The sequence below is a fragment of the Mytilus trossulus genome, chromosome 11 (assembly GCF_036588685.1).
Source record: "Mytilus trossulus isolate FHL-02 chromosome 11, PNRI_Mtr1.1.1.hap1, whole genome shotgun sequence".
In the NCBI taxonomy this organism is placed as follows: domain Eukaryota; kingdom Metazoa; phylum Mollusca; class Bivalvia; order Mytilida; family Mytilidae; genus Mytilus; species Mytilus trossulus.
Genome location: NC_086383.1, coordinates 62,173,358 through 62,186,163, shown reverse-complemented (window position 1 = coordinate 62,186,163; position 12,806 = coordinate 62,173,358).

Here is a 12,806-nt window from a genome sequence, read left to right as displayed (position 1 = left end):
ATACATCAAAATATGCACCGAACGAAACCAAAAACAAAGTAACAACCCTATTATTGCTGCTTATCATCAAAGTCATTAAAAATTGAGGATATGTGGAATACTCAGACCTCACTACAAAATCAAGACGGCCCCTTACCCGGCTCTGATTGAAATTTTCTTTGAGATGTCTACCACGTTAGGTCAACGTTGCCATTTTGAGTTGGAAGCATTATATATGGTCAATGGTCAACAGTGTATGCAAGAGTTATCGTTGGTCGTTAAGATGGATATACGGAAAACTTGGGTATACATCATTGAGAGCAACCCATGCACAAGCCATGTACATGTATATGTTGACATAGTACGGTCTTCAACAAAAGTCATGTGTCAATTTACTGTCTTCGACAAAAGCCATGTGTCAACATACGGTCTTCGACAAAAGCCCTGTGTCAACATCCGGTCTTCAACAAAAGTCATGTGTCAACTTACGGTCTTCAACAAGAGCCATGGGCAGCGTCAACATACGGTCTTCGATAAAAAGAAATAGCATGTTTCTAACGATGTTGCAAGTTCTTTATACTGGTGTATAACCCGAGTGTCAGGAGAGAATGATTCAATTAATCAAAATGAGACCTGCATCTTATGAGCCATGTCTTTGAAGTATTTTATCTCTATCATTGTACAGTGAAACCTGTTTAAACCGAACCTTTCAGGCACTAATATTGTGTTCGGTATTTGCTGATGTTCGGTTTAATCGGATTCACAACGCATACAATTTGATTTGGCGGTGCTTAAGAACATGTTCGGTTAAGTCGGGTTTCACTGTAGATACATCTCAGATTGATACAAATACGAACAGTTTTGGTTGTCTATTTACCTTTCATTGGACAAGAGGGTAAATAGACGTATAACTCTTTCTTTAAACAAAACTAAACTTCTACGAACGCCACATAGACATGCATGATAAAGAGGGGTCACAACATATACATTTGTGTACAGACTTGGGCAGCGGTTTGAAAACCACAATTGCGGAAATATCTACCTATTCATATATTTCATAAAATATCACAACCCACTTTTAAATATTTCCAAACTATCATATCTTATTTGGACGTTAACCACGTGAGATCATTGATATCATTACATAAATAGATCAGAACTCAGTTTTTATAGACATCTTACCAGTTAATGAACATGTACTAGTATGACCCATTGGCATATAAATGTCTACCAATAGGTATATTACCTCAGTGAAAGACCACCCCTATTTTATATATTTGACATTCCAAAAAAGTTACCTATATCATAGGCACGTTTGTTTATAAATATGAACCTTTATATCCCTCGCGCACATAGAACCGCTGAAAGCAATGTTGCGCAAATGGTTAAAATCTTCCAAATACAGTTAGTTGTATTAAAAAAAACATTCGGACGTGTCTGTGTACGAACCAGCCAACATTTTATCCGGATAATTCAGTCCGTCCCGTAATTGATCTCTCCTAATTGCGAGTAATCGTAGATCAGCATAGGCTGGTTCTCGGCGTACTACTTCGTTGTATTCATTTTCAGAGTGAAGGGTAATACAAGCGGATTCCAGTTTAAGATCATAAAAATATAACGACTGAATTATTCGGGTCAGCCAAATACAGTGAAACCTGACAAAACCGAATTCTGCATAAACCGAAAACCAAATATGTTCTTGAGCACCCAGTGGCGGATCTAGAACTTTTCATAAGGTGGGGGCGCGCTGACTGACATAAAAGGGGGGCTCCAGTCATGGTTCAGTGATTCCCTATAAAATCAACTATTGTTTTCCCACAAAAGGGGGGCGGACCGTCAGCTCCCGCTTCCCCCTGGATCCGCCTATAGCACCGTCATATCAAATTGTATGCGTTGTGAAGGGTTTCACTGTATACACATCCACTGCTACTGTGAGAGATTATTAGTCAGTCAAGAAAAGTCTATGTTACAATATTTCTCGCACTTATCATTGACTTGGCCTGAAATTTTAAAAAAGGTATATCGACAGTGTCAAAACAATATTAACCTACCTTTATAGTGACCACAAATATTTCAAGAAACTTTTAAATTGCTAACAAGATATTATTTACAATTTATAAAACACATAACTCAGTTTTGTTTGTCGTATACATGATCTACTACTAATATCACGTGTAAGCTATATATACAGTGGAAACTGCCATGACATTTATAAATGACACTAAAAGGGCTTTCTTTAATAGTTTAACGCATTTTATTTTAAAGAACACACATGTTAAGTATGAACAAGCAACACATAAAACATAAACTTTAAAAAACTTATATTTATAAGTTTAACAAAATATCACAATGTTGTCCTTTAAGCTGGGGTCACACATTCACGATTTTTACTGCCGTCCTTGACCGATTAAAATTTGTCGAAAGTCTGATCAAGATCCTGTGAATCGTGGATGGAAATTCGATTTGTATCTTTCGCCAGGTAAAATTCGACCGAGTCTGTCACGACTGCGTCCCGATTCTACCGAATGTAATCCGACAGAGATCAGATAGTGACAAGACAGTGAACCGACGCTGACGGAAGTTGTCCGTTCGAAAACTGTCGGCATAATCGGGATGATCAGGTACTGTCGGAACGTAATCCTATCACGGTCCGCTCTATCGCATTGCAAACGGCTTTGTCTGGTCTCAGTCGTATTGTATTCTGTTATTGTCGGGACTTCTCTAGATCATTCCCGTTCCACAGGACACCGTCCCGAATACACAGAACATTGTTAGGAATTTGATCCGATACAGCAGAATCTGTCACGACATAGGCACGATTGTAATCCGACTAGACAAAATCGGCTGAGTTTCCCCGAATGTTACGGGACGCACCTAACTGTCGGGGTGCTTTGCCGAACTATTCGGACCCTTCCCGACCAGTAGGAATCTGTTACGAACTAAAACGACTGCGTTCAGACAATAATAGGACATTCCAGATAATTGAGGATACTAATCCGACTTTTTCACTTTTCGTGTCGTATCGCTGTCTGATCTCAAACGGGAGCAATAATCGGCAATGTGTGAACCCCGCATTATACCCAATGACCTTTCATTTGACTGGACACAATTGCCTTGGTTGACCCCTGTCTTCAGGTCGACACTGACGCAGTGACCCTATTGAGAAGTGATGTGTATTACAAACCGACCGCAATTGTTTATACCAAGTTTACATGTTGAACATGCATGCGGTTAGCAGATCAGACAATGAATTTGAAGTTACATGTATATGACAATATTTACTAAAATGGTATATACAAATTTTAATACTTTTTCCTAAATTATGTCACTTCATATCGTCTGATCTTTTAATCATTAAATTTAAACTGTCACCAGGTTAAGAATTTGAACGGCTTCTTATATCAATATTTGCCTTCTTTAGTGGAAATTAAAGATTTGTTGTGCTATGTTTGGTGTTTTGTTTAGACTATTAAAAGTCTTTATAAATAAACTGACCAAAACAAAGACACCCGCACTTATTCCCTAAAGTACATCTCAATTTACTTATTTATAATGTTTTAATTGAATAAAAAAAAAATTGGACACCTCAAAGAAAAGTTTCAGATTTCCATCAGCCAACTGAATGCTTGAATGACGTGGATTTTGAAATTATAGAGTATTTAAAGAAAAACATATTTTAGGATAAAAATAAGTTTTTCAACAAAGCGACTAGCAATGAAAAGGCCTTTCATACATGAATTTGTACATTATTTGTGTTCAAGCAGTCTTTAACATGATATATTACATTTTAACAAGTTGAACCCCATCGCATTCAGGACTTGTGCATATGCCTGTCCCAATTAAGGCAGTATCCCCGTTCATTGATTTCCTATATATTATAATTAATATCTTTACATTATTCAATTCAATTCAATTCAAATATTGATTGTCATATAAACTCTAAACAAAAAGTTTGTCACACATAATATAAACATACACAAAATACATTTAACAAACAAAACCATAAGAAAACATAAAAAGTAAAAAAGAAAAAAAAATTATCTATATGATATATAAATATATCTTATAAATAAATCAATAGTCCCCTGTCCTCAGTTATAATACCTGCTTAAAAAAGGACCTAAGCTTTCTTCTTCTTTTTGGGGAATTTTGGGTTGGTGGTATATTTGATGACATAAGTAAAAAATTATCCACCACTGTTTACGAGAGAATTTTGCGATTTGTAGATTGACTTTTATGATGTTGGGTTGTAGTTTCATGGACATTTTAATACCACATCACCTTTATATTAGAGAATGGAAATGGGGAATGTGTCAAAGACACAGTTACCCGACTATAGAAAAAACAACAGCAGAAGGTCACCAACAGGTCTTATATGTATGAGGTGAAATATATCAATTTTTCTACATAAAATAAGATTCAGGATGATAATATTGTATGTTCTTAAAAGTGAAGATAATTCTTTGGAATTGTCACTTGTATGAGATATTTGCCACTGGACATTAAGCCCAGCAATTATTGAAAAAATGCGTGCGCCTTAATTCCTTGCATTTTTAGCATTTATTCTTTTGCCGAATAATCTTTAAGCAATTTAAAGATGATTCCAAATAAATTATAAATATATGTTACAACCGAGACATAAAGGAATATCAGAATATCATAAAAAATTAATTCCACCGAAATATTGTAGCTTTGATATGTGATTCTCTTTTCTTTGTATGTTAGGTTGGAATTGAACGCACCTGTCACGTGTCGCGTTCGAATTTACAACTTCAGTAGACGTGAAGACATTTGTTGATATTAAGTGACAACGAGGTTACAATTACATGTTAGTAGGCCAAATCAATGTAAAATGACCATTCTAAAGTGTGCATGCATAATACATAGTTTACAAATTTACATTTTAACTTCTGTGTGCTTTTGTCTTTCTAATGTTGCTGGGGTAATATATGCTGTTAGCTTATGTATAGTATACATAACGTCCCCATTCATGAAAATGTAATACGAAGCAAACAAACATTACCGGAATTGAAACCTGATGAAAACTCAAGATTCCACTTAGATGTTGACCAGCTATTAGGTAGATAATCTTTATCTTGAGGGAACTAAAGTGGGTGGGTGCTGTTCTAACTAATGATTTTATATCAAATGTCCTACAATGTACATTTCTATATTTATAGCCGGTTAATTATATAATCTGTGTATCTGTTTCAATCCTCTTGCGGGAAACTCTTTATGAACCCCTGTTATTGACGGAATAAGTGTAGGCATACATAAAAAGGGATTCAATACACGTTATCGCTAATCCCGACTGACCCGGCGCTTGAACATTTGACGTCAACAACAATCACTTTTCCATTGTGGCGTCAGATATTTTGTTTTATGACGTCAAAATTTTACGGGAACCTGTGTGATATCCAATAAGGGCGGACAAAATATATATATATATATATAGCGATAAGGTGTATAGGAAATCATAGTTATACTGAAAGCAACATCTTCAGACCAATACATGGTTGTCATCAATAGAAGAGTGCATACAACTCTAGCAACTAGCAAATGTGTTCAGGACTTAAGCAGAGACCGAAAACGAACATTTACAAGATATGAACACAGACAAAACATGGATAGGTTTCATACTATGGTCGGACACGCCATTAACATACATGTATATAGAATCCACTCAGACATTGTATTGCTTCTCAAGAGCTATCATCATAACGGTGGTTCTGTACCTTTTCCTTTACATGCACTTAATAATCTTGGGTGGAGTAACACAAAATTAAATATGATCAAATATTAACTTATTTGCACTTTCATTTCAATTAAAGTCGAGTTATATTTTCTCAATAAAACATCAAATATCTTATACATATGCTAATAGTTTTATTTCAGCTATACCTGAAATTAAACAAGAATGAAAACAGGCGAAAGTAATCGGTATATTATTTTATGCTTTTCGTTGTGCTTATCATCATTTGTAGCAATCGGAACTACTCGGCCTTTCTGGTTGCACGATGAAATAACGTTATTGTACTGCATAGCGAGAATGGCCGAATAGTTACGACTGCATTTTTTGGAACTCTTTCTAATGCCCGGAGCTAAAGCTGGAAATGTAGATACGGAAGATTATAACTAATGTTTCAGTAAAACCATTAAATAAGTAGCAGATCTTTAGAGATCTTCAGCTCTTAAGGGCAATTTAACACTTCTTTTCGCAAATAGATGGTTGAAATAGAGATAATAGACCGGTGTTTGTTGACTTTAGACACACACAAGCGGGTTAAATGTTTGTCGACTCTGATTTTGTCCCGCAAACCCTCTTACAAACTGTATGGTATTAAGAAAACAAACTTAATACTCCACAATGGCCACTATCTGATACAGTATATACATCAGACTATCGTATAATGAAAGTAATCTTTCATATTTATTTTGGTCGGTGAAAGTTTTGTTGAGAGCTCAATTCATTCAAGTAGCTACACACAACTATTTAAAATTTATAACGGTCATTTTGATATGACAAGGAAGATAGACCATTTACATGTGACATTTTATTAGTCTTATTGACTGTTCAAGTCAATAAACTTTTAAAAGTGTATTCACCTAAATTTTAGATAATAAATGCAAGCAATAATTTCTGCAGTATTCATTAAGTTTATCGAGAAAGGTATTACTATATTATATATATACTGATGTGTTACCCGGTCTTTCATCACTTTGTTGTTTTTTTAAATTTAACTGTTATTTGCATGGTTACTTTGGCAAAATCGTATACACACATTCCTTTTCCTATATACCCACGATCCTTTTCCTATATACCCACGATCCTTTTCGTATATACAAACAATCATTTTCGTATACCCACAATAATACCCACAATGCTTTTATTATATACACACAATCATTTTCTTATACTCACAATCAGGTTCTTATACCAATTATGCTTTTTCCTATACCCACAATGCTTTTCTTATACCCACAATGCTTTTCTTAAACCCAAAATGCTTTTCTTATACCCACAATGCTTTTCCTGTACCTACAATGTTTTTCCTATACCTACAATGTTTTTCTTATACCCACAATGCTTTTCCTATACCCACAATGCTTTTCTTATACCCACAATGCTTTTCTTATGTATACCCACAAACCCTTTTTATACTGTAGTACACAAAATCATGTATTCTTTCGCTAATACGGAAATTAAATTACATGCAAGCAGATAATGCAGATAATATGTCTACAATCTATAAAAACTGGGGGAGATATCGTGTGTCTCCGGAAGGGTAAGCAACAGAACCTTCACCACATGTACGAGTAATGACCTTTACTAAGCATGATTAGACTTTATTGTTCGATAGATGACATGTACATTGATACCAACGCGATTGATTGATTGATTGATTGATTGATTGATTGATTTATTTATTGATTGATTGGTTGATTGATTGATTGATTGATTGATTGATTGATTGATGTTTCAGAACGTCCAGTGGGTATACCGAAAATGACGCTTATGGCATACGACTTACAACTATTGTATAAGTTTCTACTACAACTACAATTAACCGAAGAAAAAGAAAACGTCTTGGAAATTGAAACACCATATAGACAATATAAAAGTTACTTCAAATAATTTAAATAAAAACTTATTGAATAGAAACCAGTATGCAATTAAAATCTAATTAAATAACATAGTCATCATTCGTCAACTGAATCTATTAAAATAAAGTTAAAAGACGTTTTAAAATACACATGCTTTCTTAAAGTAGGTTAAGCCGAAATGCATCACTACCTATAAATTTAACGGTATTTAAGATGAAATTGCCGTTATACAATTACATAACAAAGCACTTGATTAACTGAACACAGTTTATTATCATGTGCCCCACGGAGAGATTTTATTAAAACATAATATATACATATCTATCAATTATTTAAATCTTAATTAGCAACTGTATTCGTGTAATAGATCTGGTATCCGTTAAACAATGCTAACTGGGAGCCAGTTTAAGATGCAGAAATGTAAATTATTTGTTATTGATTATGTTAGTACGTCATTTTCATGAATTTAAATGTATATATGTAACAACAAACCCCAGGATATTCCTTATCTTTATAAATCCAGAATCTATCTTTGATGTCTCGCCACGAGATTGCCTTTTTGCACTAAGGCGTGTAAATCAAAAACCAAACAATCGACAAATCCACCCACGATCCTAAGATTTCTCATGGACTTCAGACTATTTTTGTCAAACGGAATACATTATTTTTTAAAATGTATCATGTTCGAGCACTTTAGGTTTTTTTGTTTGGCTTACAATAATATTGGTAATGAGCTTGTCACGAAAAAGAATTTCTATCATAATATAAGTTCCGAATGAATAAATATTTTGGAATATTTTTTCCACTGGAATAAATATTACAGTATATGTTCCTACCGGAATAAATATCATAGTATATGTTCCTAACGGAATAAATATCACAGTATATGTTCCTAACAGAATACATATTACAGTTTATGTTCCAAACGAAATAAATTGAACATATATTATGACATTGTGTATATATAACACAGATTCTGATGAAACTTCTGTTAGGTGAAACACATATACCTTTACAAGCGTAACCGATGGAGCTTATCGATAATGATGGATGACTGCAGTTTAACGTCCAGTGGCAACACTTACTAAAATTAAGAATGTAAACGGCGAACGTGTCAAAGAGACAACAACCCCGACAAAGGGCAGAAAACAACCAACGACCACCAATACTTATAGATACCGCATACCGTTCAAGAAAGGATTGTTACATGTAATCACGTGATCAGGCAATCGGCAATCCTCGGGCGACTACGCTACTCGCATTCTATTCGACCGAGTTGTGACGAATGTTAATCAGGTGGACTAATTTCAATGGCAATTTTAAACATGGTGTACGTCGCCAATTTTCTTACTCTGCGTCCTATCAGAAAATCTTTTGTGTAGAATTCCATACTGGCATATTCTAGTGTTTCTGGTGAGATCTGATTGTTATATTATAAAACTGTTAAGAAAATATTTACAAATATCAACATTCAAGTATCCGGTTTAGCATTCGTGACAAATCAAAATAAACTTTCATTAAAGATTAGTTGAGGGTTCGTTTAGGGTACGTTATGTTCTTTTCTGTTGTTCTTTTGAAATGGGCTTTAGATATATACTATCAAGGGTGTCATCAATGCAGAAAACTACCAAAGACCAAACGGCAATCTGCGAAAACATTCACAGGAATGCCCCGATAACCTACATTTTAAATTCCCGAATACTTTGTTATGTTAGGTGAATAAACATTAAAAGATTCATGTTTAATATTCATATTAATTTCATTTAATGAATTTATATTTCACTCGGTGATTGGCACTAGCAATATTTTGATATTAATTAGCTTATTCTACCACGAGAATAGTCAAGGTCTTGAGTGCGTTTGTCTGTATGTAACCAGTAACGTATTGATATTTAACAATAAAAAATGTATTGTGAAAATGTCTAAATCTTTTTGCAATGTCATTATATTTTTATATCTTAGAGCAAATATTTTGAGAGAAGTGCACTTGTATGGTCAATGACTAAAAACCAACAGAACTTACAGTTTATAAATTACTCCTGCTGATTTTAGCATTAAGATTGACGATTGAAGTACCTTTAAACGATTAATCTAAGCAATTAAACAATTTAAATACCAGAAAACACTTTATGGAAACAAATGTGACATAATCAATTTTAACTAACCAAAGAAATTACTGCATTGAGATGTTCGGATTTTCAAACTCATACCGCCACCCGTGCATCTCCAAACTCGCACCGCCACACGTGCATGTCAAAACTTAAATCGCCATACGTGTGTTTCCAAACTAGCACCACCGCATGTGCATATATTTAAACTCACACCACTACACGTGCATGCGCCAATATCATGCCAGGGACTTTTCTGTCGGGAATTTGGTATTGTTGGCCGTTCGTTGATAGTTAATGCCATGCAACTACAAGAAGGATCCACTTACTTTATTATTCCCCCTTTCTCCTGGTTTACCCCTCACCACCACGCACATACACCGGTTAAATAAATTTGTTTATTTTAGACAAGTTTGTTGTTTCTTGAGGTAGCGTATTATTTTTTAATTTGTTGTAAAGAAATACAATATAATAATTTGATGATCATGATTGTGCTTTACGCCACTCTCAGTATTGCTGGTCTTTAATGGCGGCCGGAGTATCAAAAGAAAATCACTAACTTTCGTCACTATGTCAAAACAGTGTTCTCGAGCTAAGATCGTCTAAAAAAAATCAACGGTACCAATTTTGTTGATGTACCCTCTACTAAAACATAACTACTATACATGACAATTAAGATTAACATCCATGCGGTGGGTGGGATTTTTGTCATATTTATATGGGTGTTATGCCACCTTATTGAAAAGATGTTTTCAGACGCGGAAGTGCAACGTTAGTTCAACCATATCAGCATTTATAAAAGTGAATATTAAGTTTTACATCTCATTTAAGTAGGTTCATACTTTAAGTTATCAGAAATTTACAGCATTTTTAACTCATACAAAGATCTTTAAGGATCTTTAAGGACAATCTAGCTATTATTTACTGCTTGTTGCCAAGATCGAATTGAAAGTATTTCACATTTGAAAAAGAAAATGAATTTTTAAACTGTCATATTGTTTTCCCGCTTTTTAAAATCCCACTTCAAAATGTTGAAAAATACATAAACATATAGTGCAAGTCTCACGTTTGTATTTGTGCTCTTTTTAAATGACGTAGATGTAATATTTGATGCAACGGTATAAATGCAGCTGAAAAAAAATGTTTGTTTTTTTTAAATAAAGCACTTACATTTGCATTTGTGCTCTTTTTAAATGACGTACAGAGAATACAAATATCGCTGACTATCTCAACTATGCAACCAGAGGCTCACATTCAAGGAAATCAGAGTGTGGCCAAAAGTATTTGAGATTTCAAGTGTTCCTATATATTATATTGTATATAAAACTACTTTTTTTCCAAAAAATATTTTGGGTGTAGATGTAATTTTTGATGCAACGGTATAACTGCGGCTGAAAAAAAGCAATGTTTGTTTTTTAATAAAGCACTTAATGATATCTTCCAAAATGTGTCAAGATTTAAAACTTCCTGTTGGAAGCAAGCTTATGACACCAACATCACACAGCTCTAGATAATATCATTTTTCAAACATCGGAAGATTCCGCTATATTCTTCTTGTTTATTCTGCCGAGATTTGCCGAGTGAAGCTTTTACAATACCAGTTTTCTGTCTTTCACAGACCATACGGTAGAAAGTCACATTGCACCTAAAGATTAGTGCAAGCTATTAAATGTAATGAAATCAACCCGTTATTGTGTTTAGTTCATGTCTTCTATGTTAACAGCAAACAAATTCTACTGTAAAATTTATATTGAAATGTTATACATTTTGAGGCATGTGGATTGATGCCATTTAATTGGACATTGCACGGCAATCCCTGTGCCCGATTAAATTGTTCATCTAAAAATTGCCCTTTCTACACATTTTTAAATTCCTCACAGAATCTTACATAGTTTTGAATTGTGTTATTTATATTAATTAGTCTGCTCTTCATGGGCGTCATGATTGACAAATAAAACTTTTCTTATTCTTATTCTACATAGTTTTTAATAGTGTTGTTTATATACTCAGTTTTTATCTAAAATACAATTACCCGAAAGTCGAGGGTTTTAGATTGTCGTCATTATAACGCTCACTTAAATTCGCAATTAATAACGCAAGTAGCATACACGAGTGTATTAATTATCAAGAAAAAATCCTCCCATAAAAACAATAAGCAGGACACTCAAAAAGACGGAGGACAGCTGCACTATTGTGATCGAAATAAGAATATGTATACACATGTCATTAGAATCTTTTCTGAAACAAAAGAAAATGGAGATGTCATTATCGTCGTCAAAGCTACAGTAACGTTATGATGAACAAAATAAATAAATATATCGTACGCACATGTACATTTTCTTGTACTTGTCATTACCCGAATTCCTCAAAGAACTTCTACACATCATAAGACAACAAATACTTTCATTTCGGAGGCGGAAGAAGGTTAAATATTGTTGTTGAGTGAAATGTTTTTGCGCAAGCGCATATCTACGTTTTTTCAAGCAGCAGCCGGCGTTACAAGATTTGTAGTTTCCATAAAAAAAATGATGAAATAAAATAATATTGTGACACAATTTCGCCATTTTATGGGTCGTACAAACTTGCATAGTTTTCAGCAATTTTACCACTTCTTATCTGGGACTATAATTACTATACTTTTATAATAGTCCCAGTTCTTATGAGTGTATAATTTTAATGTTTATATACACGATATATTATAACAAGAAGGTATAACTAACATAGTATACGTCCTTGATTTTTACAACATCCATTCCAACTGATCACTTTTAAATTCCCACCAGATTAGAAAGTGAGTTTATATTTTTTCTGAATTTTTAACTTTATTTACCGCTATGCAGACCACTTCTGGTTTACGACAACCTTTTAAATGTCGTAAAAGGACAGCGTATTTATGTTAGGAAGTGACAAATAGTACTGATATATACCAATAATGCTTTCATTTTACGGCTATATCAAAATACTTAAGCACTTAGGTAAACACTGGATCGTGGTAGATTACAACAAGTAGATTCCCGCCATTTTAAAGCTGCAAACTGTTTTACGGTTTCGGTTAATTGTTTTAAAACAATCATCAACATTTTACAGTTTCAGAAAAAGAGAAAGAACAGAGGA